The sequence below is a fragment of the Malania oleifera genome, chromosome 8 (genome assembly GCF_029873635.1).
Source record: "Malania oleifera isolate guangnan ecotype guangnan chromosome 8, ASM2987363v1, whole genome shotgun sequence".
Classification (NCBI taxonomy): domain Eukaryota; kingdom Viridiplantae; phylum Streptophyta; class Magnoliopsida; order Santalales; family Ximeniaceae; genus Malania; species Malania oleifera.
Genome location: NC_080424.1, coordinates 98262362 through 98278461, shown reverse-complemented (window position 1 = coordinate 98278461; position 16100 = coordinate 98262362). Strand labels below are relative to the sequence as shown.

The 16100-nt window shown below is 35.7% G+C and overlaps 1 protein-coding gene across 1 annotated transcript in view; it reads right to left on the bottom strand.

Annotated features, from left to right (window-relative positions):
* LOC131163126 (mitogen-activated protein kinase homolog NTF3) overlaps positions 1–3299 on the bottom strand; it is a 28244-nt gene extending 24945 nt beyond the window's left edge. Inside the window, exon 1 of the mRNA XM_058119867.1 lies at positions 2581–3299. The gene's annotated coding sequence lies outside the window, so the exon portion shown is untranslated. The remainder of the gene's footprint in view (positions 1–2580) is intronic.
* Positions 3300–16100: the final 12801 nt, after the last annotated feature.

The following is a 16100-nucleotide window of genomic DNA, read 5'->3' as shown; positions in this document are numbered from 1 at the left end:
TTTTTATTCAAGCAATTGTTGAGTTTAGTTTGTTTTTATTTAAAGTTATTGTTGGAATTAAATTTTTGCTTAAGTTAATTAGTGTGTTGAGTTTATTTTATTGTTGAAGAAATTTTTTATTAGATTAATTTTTAATTAAGTTCTCTCTCTCTCTCTCTCTCTCTCTCTCTCTCTCTCTCTCTTGTTTCTTTAATTAATTATTTTATTTAAACTTCAATGTCATTTTAATATTTAATGGAACTTATTATTGTTGGATTGATTTTCATTTAAGCTCATTTTAATGTGGATTTATTTTATTTAAGCATTTGGTTGAGTTTATTTTTGCTTAAGACTTTGTTTAGGGGTAGTTTATTTTTGTTTAGGCCTTTGTTTAAGTTTAGTTTATTTTTGTTTAAGACATTGCAGAGTAAGTTTATCTAAGTGTTGAATGCCTTTATGAGATTAATGCAGTCTTCTTTCTTAGTCTATTATTTGAATTCTTAAAGAGTTGGTCATTTTGCTTGTTTAATTTTGTTATTGTTTATTCGAATGGTTGAATGAATCATTGAATGAATTATATTGGGTTGGCATGGTTGGTTGGTTTGTTTAATTGCATGGTAGTTATTTTTCTGTTTAAGCATGTTATGTCTTTAGTTTAGGATTCGCTTTATTTTAATTTTGTTACAAGCTCTCAAAAACCCAAGAAATTGAATCTGAACTATGTTCAATAAACTTTTTTCTTATTTTCTTCTTTTTGTTTTACACGAGTTTGAAATTAATTTGCATTCCCTGCGGAGACGATCTGGCCTTTTGGGCTAATTATTACGCGACAGAACTCCTATACTTGGATAGCCTTTGCCCTGCTCATTTTTAAAGTGAGTCAAGGATCAAATTCAAGACAAGAGGATTTGGACCCAGTGATGGAGAAATTTGAAAGGTTATTGGGGTGGAAGAGGCAACTGCTCACAGAAGGAGGTAGATTAACTTTGCTAAACAGTTCTTCATCCAATCACGCAATCTACTATATGTCTCTCTTCCCTATCCCAACACCAGTGGCAAAAAGAAAGAAAGAAAAAGAAAGAAAGGAAGAGAACATTCAAAAGATATTGCTATGGTGTCGCTATCAAGGATCTCATAAATTTCATTTGGTAAGATCAGGTATAGGCCTATAGCAAAAATGCTACTGAAAAGAGGTGGTCTGTATGTGCTTAACTTGCCCCTAATAAAAAAGGCTCCATTCAGCAGATGACTCGGGAAATTTATCCATGGAAGCAACAACATGTGAAGACTACTGATTTACTCTGACTCTAAATTTGGGCAGTCCCATAATGTTTGGATGGTGGTGGAGAGTAGGAGATCCCACAGGGAAGGAGGGCAGGATGAATTTTTCACCGGCATTGTTTTGGTGGTAGGTGATGGGAGGAAAGTTTCCTTTTGGCATGACAGTTGATGTGGCAAGACTTCTCTCGAGTAGCAGTTTCCTGGTCTCTAGAGACCAACTAGTAATGGCCCTTATGGGGAAGCTCTTGCCCAAAGCTGTTCAACAACAGAAAAAAAATAAGACCAGGTGGGAAATTATATTCAGAAAAAATTTTACTGACTCAGCAACCAGTATCTTTTATGTGATAAAAAACCTTGAAAAAAAGTGAAACGAAACAAAGGGGAGGAGAAAGGGATGTTTGGCCCACTCTAAGGAAGGGAAATTCAATGCTAAAGCATATTATTCAGTGCAATCAAAAGTTGGGAGGAATTGGGAGACTGGACAACCTGAAGAAGAGGGCCATTCATATTTCATACAGAAAATAGAAGCTTTCTGTACGAACAATAGAAAGAAGAAGTTAAGTCACTTGCTACTCCGATCCATTGTAACTAGGCAAAACTCTATGGAACTCAGTTTTTGCTGGTCTGGGATTTAAATGGTTTACAAGCAGCCGAAAAATTGGTAAGGGATTTGAATGCTTGGAATCGTTCTTTTGGCTGCCTTCTGGCTTCTTTTGGGAAAAAGGAATGCAAGATCCTTTGTAGAAACTGAGAAGCTCTTGGGAAAAATATCAAGAGTAGATGGTTTGGATTTCGATGTTTTTGTAGCACTGTAGATCCCTTTCAAATTTCTGTAGATAACGCGCCCTGTTCCATTTATTTTCTGTTGTATTTGGATGACTCCTCCTTGGAATCATTTAGCAATACAATTTATCTTACTAGAATTAAAAAAAAGAAAAACCGGTTTTCTTGAATTTCAAATAAATCCAAATCGAAAGGCTGAAATCCAGTGCCCTCAAACATGGTGTGAGAATTTAAGATTTCCTCCCATGACTTAGCAGCTTAATAAGAGATTGCTGAATTCACTGTGGACATCTAACTGTAAAAATCAATTTAAAACATACTTTAAAGAGAACCCAAAAAAAAAAAAAAAGCACACACACACACACACACACACACAAGCTAGTAAATGAACATGGAGAAAAAAACGAAAAAGAAAAAAAAAAAAAAAAAAAGGAAGGATTCTTGCGAACATGCGTAACAGAAGAAAAATTTGAAAATAACTAACCAGAGACTATTCTGGGAAAAAAAACAATAAAGCTATCTTTGAAAAAGGCGTACTTGTTTGATGCGATCTCCTGCAATCCTCTTTATTTACAAAGCACTAACTTTGCACCACTCTCCTTAATTTCCCGCGGCATGTATTTCTCAAACTCCATTCCCAAAAATCATCTGAAGTTCCGATCCAATTCGCTGTCCGACATCAAGGTTCATCCCAATCCCCCCCCAAATTTCCGATCCTTCTCTCAAACCAGTGCAGAATTCATCCGTAATTCCACACACAAGGCTATTTCACTCCCCAAAATTCCCCGTTGAAGATCCAGGACTCTTAAGAGTTTCCTCTCATTCGCTCAAATTCTCTCGCCTGCCAAAAATTCAAACCCTAACACTTTCCGGACCGGCGCTCTTGAATTCCCGCCATAAGTTCCTCGATTCAGATCCGAAGGTCTCATACTCTCATTCGATCTCTAACTGTGGTTTTGCAGTGAATTTGTCAGCTAAGAGCTCCTGAGATTCGTTATCTCCTCGCGATCAAGCCTGCAAGCAGATCAGTGACGAAAGAAATGACAACGAAACGGACAAGATAAAAATCTTTTATCGGCGTAATGCGTCACAGGCTGTGACTCACAGACACAGCCACGGGCTTTGTTCTCGAAACGACAGCTAAGCCTCTTGCAGTCTTGCTCCATTAAAACGACATCGTTCGAGGATTGCCGTGACAAAACGATGGCGTTTTTGATAAACAATAATTTAATATCACGACGTTTTACTGGCTGTCTGTCTTGCCAAGTAGGATGTCCGTGGCATAATATAGAACAGGGGCATATGCTACTCTGCTTTCTGGGAGAAGGAATCAGGTGATCCTGTAGCACCGCAGTAAGGGGGTCTTGCCGTGTTAAGATCACACGTGTACACAGAAAACACGTGGTGGACTGTTATTCGACAACATTTTACGCCACTGTTTATTGTCTTTATTAGCAGTCGTAATGTTCAAATCTTAACACATAATCAATCTTTTTTGAAAAATGCATTAAATGCGTTTCCCGATTTCAAATTCTGTAATAATAAATTTTAACAAATATAGTTGTTAAATATAATTTTATACGGTATTTTATCCACATATATTCAAATTTAATGCTTAAAATCTAAATTGGGGTCAACGTGTTTGTGTCGTACGTTATTATTATATGTTAAAATGAAATGGTGGACAAACTTCAACAATTACAATATTATTACTCTTACCAAAGTTCAATAATGGTTTCAATAGCAACAATCTGAGTCAACCACCGAGTTCTTAAACTTGAAAAGACTTTCTCAAGCTCGCCTTGCTGCGGCATCATCAAAATCAGAATATAAGAAACTCTTCAAAAAATCTCTCTATTCTTTAAGCAGCAGCAGTAGTGATGGAGATGATGATCAACCTCAAGAAGATATTTTTCAAGATTCTTAAGACCCAAATGACATCTCCAAGTCCCAAAAATAAAATAAAATAAAGAACCGATCATAATAGAAGAACCAGATGGATCCATTATGATAGAATTTTTTAGAGATAATGAAACCTCAACTTCAATAAATTCAATAAGTTCAGAATTTGAATATACACTAGCTAGAAGAAGTTTCAGATCTTCTAGCAGAAGCCAACAAGTGATTATGAGCTTAAAGGAGCAAGTTTTAATCCAAATATTCCAAACCCAATCTATAAAAAACAATCACCTTGGTGTCACTCAAGTTATGGACAAAAGTCAACAGTCATCCAAACATATTTTTGTAATTACAAAAGAAGACAATCAATAATTCATAATAAAGGAAGAAGAACTCCAAAATGCTTTCCTTGATCCAGAGGATCAAAAGGAAAGAGAAGAGTTATTTAAAAAATATTTATTTGAAGAACTTAATTAGCTTCAACAAACGTGGTACCAATACATGAATACCATGAAAACAAACATTGATTTTTTTACATGGTATGAATGTATTCAAACTCTGTTTGATTACAAATCAGTCAACACTCTAGAAACATTCGGTTTCAAAACTCGGTGGCTTTCAGATCATAATGTCGTAACATGAGTTCATCCTCCACCTAAAGAATTCAGGTTTAACATTGAAGGAACTAAGCTTACTGCTTCTCCCTTCAAAACTGTTGGAATTGGTGTGATCCTAAGAGGAGGGTGAATTAGGTTTTAAAACATTTTGACTAAATCAAACATTTACGCCGATTCACTAAATATCATATCTCATTCAATGTACACGCGTATATGTAAAATAATTTTAACAGTGAAAGTAAACATACACGTGCACAGTATATCTTATTTAAACCAAATGCGTGTATGCAATTAATTATGACATTAAACAAACATTCATGCACATGCTGAAATTTAAGTGCATGAATTTAAATAAGATAGAGAGAGAATGACACACAGATTTGTTAACGAGGTTCGGCCAATACTGCCTACGTCCTCGCCTTGGGCATACCCCCCAAGGATTCCACTAAACCTACTTACTTAACCGAGCGGAGTAGAAACCGTTTACATCCTCTCCTTATAGGGCGAGGAAAACCCTAACTCAATTACTAGGTTAAGCCAAACTAGTCTCACTTACGGGACTAAGACTCTCCAGTTCAATTTTCGAGCCGAACCGAACTGGTCTCACTTACGAGGCGGAGACTCCCCAGTTCAATTAACTGACTGAACCCAAATTGTACATGATAAATATTTTTGTACATGAAAATGCTTCTAAAACATATAAGTAAAAATGTACACAATAAAACTCAAATATACACACTCCAATGATATGAAATATGCTTAGGGAGTAAGGGTGTATAAATATATTTAAACCCTAATAAAAAATTTTCTCCAAAAAATATTCTTCAAGAACAAACTAGAGAATCTAAGGTTTTGGTTTCAAATGATTTTGCACAAGACAAAAATGCATGCATTTGAAAATCTATGTGCAAATCAAAACAAGTAAAAATCCAAATAAAATATATGCTCTCTTTGAAAAGATTTTCTAAATAATAATAAAGAGAGATTTGGAGGGTAAAAGATTTGCCCCAATGAAAGAGTTTTTGCAATAAAAATGTTTTTTGGGAAATTTTGATTAGGATAAAAATTAGAGAGAAAATGGGCTAATCAAAGTTGCTAATTTGAGTTATGGAATTGGTATATATAGACTCTGGGAAATTTTTTACCATTGCATGCATGCTAAGTATTATTAAAAAAGTTTAATTAATTTTTAACCCTAATTATCCTAATTAAAAAATTGCAACCTAAGAGTTTCGGTCAACCGAGTCATAGGTTCGGTCGCTCGGACAGACACAATAGAAAAAATCAATTTTGAAGTTCAAGTGCCTAAAAAATGGTTCGGGTGGCGGAACTAAGCCATTCTCAAAATGTCTGAGATTCGGTCGCCCAGTCTCAAGTTCAGTCTACCGAACTTCTCAGTTTGGTCGCCCGAGGGTATTTTGAACGTGGAGTTTGGGCACTTGGGGAAGGTGAAAAGTGAGCGCTCTAAGGTTCGATCGCCCGAGGACACTTAGTTCAATTTGGTTCAGTCGCCCAAACCAAGTCAAACTTGTTGACCAGTCAACCATTGGTCGACCGAGGCAATTTGACTTGCCTGGGTTCAGTCGCCCGAAACCTCACAAACTAAAGTCTATGTCTTGTTTTAGTTAAAAATTAAGTGCAGGGACCTAGGGTCAATATAAGGTTTAGGCATTTTAATTTTCCCTAAAAAACCTGGTATCGGTTGACCGAAAAGGTCTGTCTACGGTTCTGTCTGAACTTACATTCATATCATGCAGGATGAATGCAGTTATTACAAACCAAATTAAAAAATAATTGCATTACAAAATGAAATAAACAAATGTCTTCGTCTTCCTTTTATTCTTCAAGTCTCCATGGAACACGCCAGAATGATAATAAACTTGAAGTTTCTCTTGTATTCCAAATTACACACATAAGTAACACGTGTTTTTTTCAACATCAAAACAAAGATTTGACTCAAAAAGCCAACAATCTCCCCATTTTTTATGATGACAAACGCACTAAAGTAAAATGGGTACAGCCTAAAAAGGCTCCCCCAATAATATGCATAATGTAAAGATAAACATATTAGCTCAAGCATATTTATGAAAGAAGACACAATAAAGATTATGCATTTAAATTTTTGCATTAAAGCACACGTTCAGATATTTGCCCCTATGGTTTTTTCCCCAAAAAAAACTTCCCTTTAGGTCATAAACATTTTGCTCATTAAAATTCTCCCTCTTTTGGCATTAGCAAAAAGGACTAAATTAAGTAGAAAAGTTTGATCATTTAAAACAAACTTAGCAAAGAGAACCCCCTCTTTTAAAATAATTTTTATTTTTCTTATTGAAACTCTCCCTCTTTTTGGCATAAGATTTGGGCATAGAAAATCATTCTTATATTTTCTTGAAAAAAAAAATATGGCAATAAAGCACACAACAGTATAACTAGTCAATAAGAGATTGAAAGGCACATGACAAACAAAATCAGACCAAGATTATTCACAAACCATGACAATTTAAACATATCATAAGATCCATGAAAGATTTTAGTTCAATACACAATATGATAGCAAATGTAGGTTTGAGCATAAAAGCGATCTAACTAGTTTATATGCATTTCATATATGATCCATGAACCAGCTATACAACACCCCAAAAAAAATTATAAATAACATAATTTCATGACATAAAATTTCAATACAATAAAAGCACAGTCATGAAAACATTCAAGCACAAAAGCAAGAAAACATGATATATTTTATGTAAGTTCATTTATTGCAAATAAATAAATAAATATATATATATATGTATGTATATATATGTATATAAGTATATAAATGTGTGTGTGTGTATATATATATATATATATATATATATATATGTATAAAAATATATCCCCTTAAAGTTTCGATAAATACTGGGGGCTCATGCTTGCTGAAAAATAAACTTTAATTTAAACTCAAGTAAGTGTTATTTTTCTAGTTTAGCATTTAAGTACAAATTACAAAGTACCAGAAAAAACCACCATATGGATCCAAAGATATTAAATAAATTTTTTAAAAAGGGATCATATGGCAAAGCAAATAACAATGGCAAACACAATATTTCATTTATGATATTCAATAAAACATTACAGTAAAGCACATGCCACAAAGAACCAACATAGATCTAAGTGAAAAATTTGGTAAGCATAACAAGATAGAGATTTAAAGAAAAGATGCTCCCCCTATCAGTTTTGAATACGTGCTTAGAATCTGTTAGCAACTTATACTGAAACAAATTTTGAAGGTTTAAGAGTTTAAACTGTATAAGTACTCTTTTTCAGATTTTACTGGATAAATGAATCTCACCAGTAAAATGTCCTTAAACACACATGCGCTAAATATCAAGTAATAGGTCTTGCATGGTGTTCATCCATACCATGAACAATCCATATCAAAGAATGATTCAGTAGAGACAGGATATGATGTTCATGGTACAAAAAATTTCGGACTCAAAAAGTAGAAACAGTAGTAGCGAGACTCCATTGGGCAGGTGATTAAATCCTTTTCTCAAGGATGGGGCTTAAACTCCCCAGTATAGTCTCAAGCATACATAAGTGCATTTACACTCAAGGATGAATTTCATTCAAGCACATTCATCACTTGTTCATCCTTCTTAATATTACATAGCATGCAAGAGATTATTTGTAACGACCTGCTCCTTTTTCACATATATTTTTTTTTAATATAAATAAATTATCATCACATCATACATTCCAACTCAGCAGGTCACAATCCACCTGGGCCAGTGGGCACCAGGGATATATCAAAGCATAAAGCAGAAGCCCTAACAGCAGAAAATATACAAATATGTACATCTCAATACCATATACCACAATATACCAGAGTTACTACAATCACTGTATTTTCATATATACATCCCAAAAATAAAACCTAGGGACATTTCCCACAAAATCTAATTGTCCCTACAAAACTTGCCCTTCAAAAAGGGCAGATAGACCATACTATATCAGCGGGGCTTTTCCCACTCTTCTATCCTGGGCTCCTGAAAAGTTAATAAGATTTAGGGGTGAGACACCTCTCAGTAAAGGAAATAAACTAATACCAGTGTGTGGCAACATGAATATTATGTGTTCTACATATACCATACATAACATATTCAATACTGTTTATCAAATCTGGAAAAACATACATATATATCAACACATAGCAGAATATACTGCATTTTTATAAACATATCTCATCTCATACACTAATAATAACATAAAACAATCCTGGTAGGTTAGCTGGCTGTTGTCATGTATTACCCCCACATGACTGGGTTGTGTGGCCCGAAGACGGGACCTGACAATGGTTGGCCGACCACTGCTAAGTCAAACAGTAGTCTGTAGGTCCGATGGGTCTACCCAGACTGGTCCGTACACCAGGGGCGATAACAGCACACTTCTTGAAAATAACCACATCGACCATCCAATCTCACACCACTCCGTACAGCGGCGTTAACACAGATATCATGATCACGATGACCATGGACACATAGCAACAGTACCGTGCAAGTGCTAGCCTAGACCAAATCAACCAGGTTCTGATATCATATACATATACTAAAATCGTGATACATGAATATCTCATATCAATAATTATCAAATCAATCATATCATTTTTTACATATATATATTTCATGAAAATCATCGGCCCGTACGCCGAAATTACACATCTTATCATAGCTCGGCCCGTACGCCGGCAAATCACATAGCACAGCCCGTACGCTGGCAAATCACATAGCTCGGCCCGTACGCCGGCAAATCACGTAGCATAGCCCGTATGCTAGCAAATTTCATCCACATAGCACGGCCCGTAGGCCGGCAAACATATCCACATAGCACGGCCCATACGCCGGCAAATCACATATATATATATATATAAATATCTCGACCCGTACGTCGGTTTTCCATCATAGAAATCCATATCGTCCCCATTCGCAGAAAATAGTATTTCACAACATTTTTATACTCATGCCACACTAAACAAATTTTCTACATATTCAACATATCATCATTTAAACAGTATTTTCTGAATATAAATCAAATATATAAATATATTTATTTTTCCTGAAACCAGATTCTACATATATATACATGCATTTTCTCAAAACAAAACTAGCTTAGTTTATCCCCTTACCTGATTCCTGAAAAGCCCTTAAGAAAATCTTCTCCGTACCCACAAGGTTCTCAACTCAACACCCTGAAAATGAAAACTCGCAGAATTAAAGTTTAGTATTTTCGTACGTACAACATTTTCTATAACTACCACTAAGTCAAATTCAACTTAAAAAGTCTTACCTCAACTTAGGGATGATTCCCAACGTTCCCAATCAACACCCTGGAACTGAAAATTTTCAACATTAAAGTTCAGTATTTTTACGCATATATCACTTTCTTCAACTGTCAAAAATCCAAATATTGAATATAAAGTCTTACCTTGGATTTGGGATGAAATCCAATTTCATTTTCCTGACGATCCACTCCGGCAGACTTGTAGAGAACTTCGTCAGGAGCGTCGTGGTGGCTTCGGTTTGTGGATCCGGCGTAAAACTAGCCCGAAATCGAAGAGAGAGAGAGTCGTAGGAGAGAGAGAGAGAGCACTTCCAAAAAATCTAAGCAAGCTTCTTGAAGAAGCTTGAGTTATATTTTATATATAGTAATCATTAATTAAAGTAAAGCTTCTTGAAGAAGCTTTCACACTTTCTATACACACACACACACACACACACACATATATATATATATATATATATATTTTTTCCCTTATCATACTATTCATTTTACTTGTTAATTTAATTAATTAATTTTATTTTATTATTTTATTATTATTATTATTTTTTAAAATTTTATTTTTCCCGGTTACTACATTATTGATATTAAGTACTTATTTATTTTTATTATGAGTGAGGTTTAAGCTCCCCTTGTATATTTGCATGCATGCGTACTTGCAACAAAGTTCAAGGACGATAGTCATTTAAAAAACATTCATTAAAAATTCATCATTTCAAAATATTTCAGCATGCAACAAATATTGAACATTTAGCACACAACATGACATATTGCATTTCAATTTAAATCCACAATAGTCAATCAAGGGTATACTCAAGGGTAATGCAATAGGGGTTCAAAGAGGATAACACTACTCAAAATACGATTAAATGTGCGTAAAATGAAGAACTCCCCCAAAGTCATGCAATTATCCAAGTTTATGGACCATCATCAAAATATGGTATGTTTAATTAAGAGGATGATGCTTTACCATTTTAGTCCTGAGTGAAAGTGCATAACCAAAGAATTGGACCAAACGGAGTCCATAAACTAGTCCTTCCTAGGATGACAGAATGTGTACATGTTTTTTATGATGTTTTTTGGAGGGTGCTTGAATTCTTTCATAACCATATTAAGCACAGAAATCTCCTAATTCTCCTTTATTTTTTCTAAACTCGCTTTTCATCTGGGATTGGATTTTTAATTCATTGCAAAGTTTAAGCTCTTCATGATTTATGACACAAACAATTTGACCATAGGTAATTGATTCATAGTTTGATCCTAAGGTTTCTTTAACTCGATCTCTGACTCTTCGAGCAAATACTTTTGGTAATCCGCTAATGAATTTTTCTTTCCAGAAGCCAGATCTTCCATTTGGTCTGCTCATTATCTTTGCAATAAAAATATCTTTATACCATTGAAAATCTGATAGCTTTGGATATGTAAGATTTAAAAGTATAACGCTACTCTTTTCGTGTTGGCTAATTGAGTCTCCAATGAATTGTCTAAAGATTGACCAAATAAGTGTTGCCACAGCATCACTTTCTTGGGTTTGAACTCCATTTTCTTCTTTAACCTTTTTTGCTTCCATTATTTGATCTTTTTCATGAGGAGTGAGGTAATGATCCCACCATTCTTTGAGGGTTACAACAAACCCATGAGTTATGAGAGTAACAATTTGATTTTCACTAACTCTTGGAGAATGTAGCCTAAAGGCTGTTGCTGCGACTGACATTTGATGTAGTAAAGCATGAATTTGATGTTCTGTTCAACCATCATTTCTCCATTCATGAATTTCATTTCCTTGAAATATCTTTTGTGGTAGCATGTCATTTGATTCTTCAAATAAAAGACTTGGAGGTGTTGGTTTTTTGTAATAAGTTCTTTGACTTTGATTTTTCCAATTTCTAATTTTATTGATTTCAAAATCTTCATTATCTTGAAAATTGGATTCTAAAGCATTAATGGCTTCATCTTTTGATAACATGTTGATTTTTAAATTTGTAGTTTTATTGATGAGTTCATCTATTTTTTGAGTAAGTAATTCATTTTGTTTTTGAAATTTGAAATCCTTTAAACTTTTATCTAAAGTATTAAGTTGTAATGACCCAAAAAATAATGGTATTTAAATAATAAAAGAGAGGGAAATGGAAACAGTAACAGAAGGAGGCAGTCAACGACATCGTACTTCGAGAAATGCCCCAATAAATTTATTAGGGCCTTGTCAACGAATACAGGGGATTTGTCGACGAGGGTACAACAGGACCTCGTTGACGAGGGCGAGCTTCGTCGACGAGAAAATACCGAGAAGGGTTTTTGGGACAGACTGAAATTCGTCAACAAGGGAGGAAGTTCGTCGACGAAATTATTGAAGAACTCGTCGACAAGGTGACGTGTTTTGTCGACGAATCCGGCTCTATAAATAGTAAAAACCTGGATTTTTTATGATAATTGGCGCAAGAAACCCTCTCCTCTCTCTCTCTACATCTCTCCCTCCTTCTCTCTTTAATTCTGGGTCCATCTTACGCCAGATTGAAGATCTAAAGCCACCACGACGCTCCTGGCGAAGTTCTCTGCAAGTCGGCTGGAGCTGATCGTTGGTGGAGTCGGTTTGGATTTCGTCCCAATCTCAGGGTAAGACATTTAATTTAGTATTTGCCTTTCCCTCAGTTATAAGAAATACAATACACGAAGAAATACTGATGTTTTGTTCTTGGGGATTTGATTTTTAGGATGTTGAGTGGAAAACTCTGCGGGTATAGGGCCAGAACTTAGTAGGGGCTTTTCAGAACTAAGGTAAGGGAAATATGCTATGCTAGGAATTTTTATAATGTTATCAAAGATTTTATACATATGTGCATACTAGTTTATTACCCAGTTTTACAGAATATGAGTTTTAAATACTTGTGTGGCCTGAGTTGATATTTATATGATTTAGAACTTATATAATTTTTTTACAGTATATCATACTATACCGATTACACAGGTATAGACAGTATATACAGCTTATATAGTTTTTCTAGTATATATAATTATACAAAATACATAGTTGTAGTTATATATTCACAGAGATTATACAGAAAGATATGTATGCATATACAGCTTTTATACGAATAGTTTCATAAAACAGATATATATATATATATATATATATATATATACACATATACATGTATACACTTTTACTCAGATCAATATGTTATGATTTTATACAGATTAGTATATCACAGATATTTATCCAAATTAGTATATTATAGCTTTACTCAGATCAGTATATATTACAGCTTTATACAAAACAGTATATACAGTGTTTATAGTATGTCATGTTTCCTATTACCATAACATACAGAGTATACAGACAGATATACAGAGATAGCATTAAGATGCTACAGATACAGTACATAGAAACTACAGTATTTACAGTACAGAAAGATAGCGTTATGGTAATTTTGGAAACATGATAAAAACAGTAAAAGAGTATATATGTATATATATAGTATCATATCCCTGAGGAAAGAATACAGACAGATATAGATAAAGAACACAGAGCATGGTACCGTTGCTAGATATAGATAGAATACAACCACATATCTCAGATAGTGTGTGGGTACCGTCAACCGTGCTCAGAGAGTATGCAGCTCCCTAGTTTACTGGGTAGAGGGGGCCGGTTTGACAAGGTAGTAACCAGTTTCGAGCCTAGGAGTGGATGCAGTTTGGCCGGACTGAGGTAGTGTAGAGTTTATTGACTAATCTGGAGGGCCAACCAGATTAAGTCCCGCCTACGGGCCACACAACCCTGTCATGAGGGGTCAAATCATAACATACAGAGTTCTAGGGATAAAACATAGTTATGTATATGTATACAGTTTTACAGTATATGATGAGTATAGTATGATATTAGAAGTATGAAAAGTAGAAAACACAGATGATATAGTTATATTTTAAGTTGTGAAAAGAAAGATATGCTTTACAGATTTACTATTGTATTATAGTTCAGTTGTTATTCAAACAGTATTCCTAACTTTGTTGCTACGCACTAGTAATTGCATATTTCCACTTGCTGAGCATCGACTCACCCCATGACTTTAACATTTTTCAAGTGAGCCAACTGGGCAAGCAGGTCAGGCTCACAGATAGAGATTATTTTGATTACCCTGATTATAGGGTGAGCTTTTGACAAAGTTTTGTATTTTTGGGTAGATGATGCTGGAGGGACTTGTTTTGTATGGCTATGGTCGATATATACTGGATTCTGGTATTGTACAATATTTACATATATATATGGTTATGTGATTTGTGTTCTGCTGCTTAGGTATGGATGTAGATATACATATATAAAAAAAAATGGTAAGAATTTTGAGGATGTTACATTTTGGTATCAGAGCCTAGGTTGTTAGGTTCTGTAGACTCTAGAGCGCAGCGGAAAATAATACCAGAATATAGGAAAAAGATTTGTTGTTTTATTCTGTGATCTGGATATAGGATTTCGTGGTAGTTTCTGTGTTTTTCCTGGGGTGACGATTCCAGGAAAACCATCGTAAACTGTCGACGAGTCATGTGTTTGGCTTGCAGAAGTGAATTTTGTGGTTAGGATCAGGAGGGGTGATTAATAAAGAGTTTTGAGTTTTAGTTGAATAAGTTGGGTTTGTAGGGAAATAGAATTTTGAAATGGTGTTCTATGTGTTTGCAAGATGTACCCAGGAGGCAATAGCGATCACGCTAGTGGGGATGATGGTGCTGGTCCTTCTAGTGCAGTAGGTGGGGATTTAGATGTTGTGCTACATAGTGTGGCTCAGCAAGTTATGGTTGAGATAGCGCGAAGTTCTAAAAAGCAGGGAGGCCCATCGCCCGTTCAGGGATGTACCATAGAGAAATTTATGAAGATGAATTCGCCAGCTTTTTCTAGAGCGACTGACCCTGTAGTTGCTGAGAATTAGGTGCAGGAGGTAGAAAAGATCCTGATAGTATTTCACTGCACCGAAGAGCAGAGAGTTATGTAAGCTACATATAGGCTGGCAGGGGAGGCCAAGAGATGGTGGGTAGCCACCAGGTTGTTGGAGGAGCAGAGGGCTATACCAGTGCCGATGACCTGGGCTTGTTTTACGGACGTGTTCTTCGATAGATATTACCCTGCCTCAGTCAGAGAGGCTTGAGTACAAGAGTTTCTCAGCCTGTTCCAGGGATTATTGACTATCCAGTAGTATGCGGCGAGATTTATTGAGCTCTCGCGTTTCTGCCCATATATTGTCCTCGATGAAGTAAAGAAAGCCAGAATGTTCGAGAGGAATTTGAGGTGAGATATCTACAGGAAGGTGGCAGTACTAAGGATCCAGGATTTTACAGAATTGGTTGACAAGGCCACTATAGCGGAGGAAAGTCTATCTAGAGAGACGAAGACACAAAGTTAGAGGAAGAGGACTGCGCCCTCAAGTTTTCAGGCAGGTCCCAGCCGAGGCCCTTGGATAGGAGGTAGATCTGGCGGAGGCCGGAGATAGATGGTAGAGCATAGGGGATTTTAGGGCGGACAGCTTTCTGCCATTTGTCCTAAATGTGGACGGAGGCATCCTGGTGAGTGCCGATTGGGGGGAAATGTTTGTTATTGATGCGGGAGGCCTGGTCATATGGCTTGACCATGTCAGATGCCATTGAATTATGCATAGGCTCCCAGATCGTTTCAAGGTGGATATCAGGCCCCTAGCAGTGGTCAGTAGAGGAGCACTGCGCCAGCAAGGGTCTACGCGTTGATATCGGGAGATGTTGAGACGACTAGAGATGTGGTCACAGGTACTTTTATTGCTTTACCATAGAAAAGTGTTGTTTTGTTTGATATAGGTGTCACCCACTCTTTTATATCGGAGGGGTATGTCAGAATAACTGGGGTAGAGACTCAGCTACTAGATGTAGAATTATTTGTGGGTACGCTGATGGGATTAGTGGTAAAATGCAGAAGGGTATTGCGAAATTTTCTAGTAAGTATTCAGGGGAGGATAGCTCCAGTCGAGTTGAAATAACTGAAAAATCAACTACAATAATTACTGGCTAAGGGTTTTATCAAGCCTAGTGTGTCGCCCTGGGGAGCGCCTGTAACGACCTCAAAATTCTTGTCATTTTATATATATATATATATACAGTAAACATTCCTACGCAGCGAAAACATAAGTCGTAAAACCATTTATACATAAACTGTACAATATCAGATTCTAGAATATACAGACCATACACAAAAGTTCCACTCCAGTATTA